The sequence below is a fragment of the Rhagoletis pomonella genome, unplaced genomic scaffold, assembly GCF_013731165.1.
Source record: "Rhagoletis pomonella isolate Grant_MI unplaced genomic scaffold, Rhpom_1.0 Rhpom_scaffold_00007, whole genome shotgun sequence".
Taxonomy (NCBI): Eukaryota; Metazoa; Arthropoda; class Insecta; order Diptera; family Tephritidae; genus Rhagoletis; species Rhagoletis pomonella.
In genome coordinates, this window is record NW_023458561.1 from 18,954,410 (window position 1) to 18,955,667 (window position 1,258).

Sequence of the window (1,258 nt, forward strand, 5' to 3'; positions counted from 1 at the left end):
GTTCACGGTTAAATCATGATTTTAAGTTGTCAAATTACTTTTTTTTTGATAGATACCTAGATTTTAGTTTAAATATATTTAGGCCTAAAATATATGATCCACCATTTTGTTTATGCCGCCATTTTGGATAAGGGATTTTTTTCTAAAACGCGTTGTGTTCTACTTGTCAAACTCTTTCATTTGATATCCATATTGGGGAGATTTAAATAAATATGTAATCCGCCATTTTGGGGTGGCGGCCATCTTGGATTTGGAACTTTTCATGGTGCACTGTGTTCTACTAGCCAAGCGCCTTCATTTGATGTCCATATTGTTGTGAAAAAATATGTAATCTCCCATTTTGTGGCGGCGGCAATCTCGGATTTACAATGGAGTTTTTCACACTTGCCATGACACTGAATGAGTGTGATTGTATTGTAATCAGAACTAAAGGTAGTACGAAATTTCAGATTAATAGGTCAACTGCAAACGGGTGAAATTTCAATCATTATTAAAAATACTCTTATGAAAAATACGCAAGAATATACAAAATATATGCAGATATGCAAAAAATATGCGAATATGCAAAATATATGCAAATGTGAAAAGAAATATGCAAGTATGCAAAGATGCATGGGCATAAATTTTCTTCATTTTAAATGCAACGAACTTCTGTCTTGGTCCAGGATCTCTTGGATGCTAAGCAAAAATATGCAACTTCATAAAATTCCAATGTCTAGTAATAAGGCTAGTATCTCACCAAATGAAAGAAAATTACATTGAGTAAAAATGACTATGATTTGAGAAATTAAAATTCCGTTTTTACAATTTTTAATGGTGCACTCGAAATTCATTGTAAAATTGTTATATATATAAAGAAAGAAATATATATGTGCATAAGGAATACTATGTAAAAATCTTATTAGTTTACTTCGTATGGTGCTACGGGGGCGTATACGTTACATACGCAACTACGGGTATATGAGCATGAGTGGTTATTTTTACTTTTTTTAGTACATATATATACCTTTTTTAAATCTTGTTCTTTATACAAAACTGAAGATAATACATTTTCTAAGATAGGTTAACCATCATTTTCGACCAAAAACAACATCTCGTGGGGAGGTTCCATGAGAAAGTGAACCTTAGAGCAAAAATTATTTTTATACCCGAGCGCACTTGTGCACAAGGGTATTATAACTTTGTTCACATAACGGTTGTTTGTAACAGGCAAAACGAATCGAGATAGATATAGACAAATGTATACATAAATGATCAG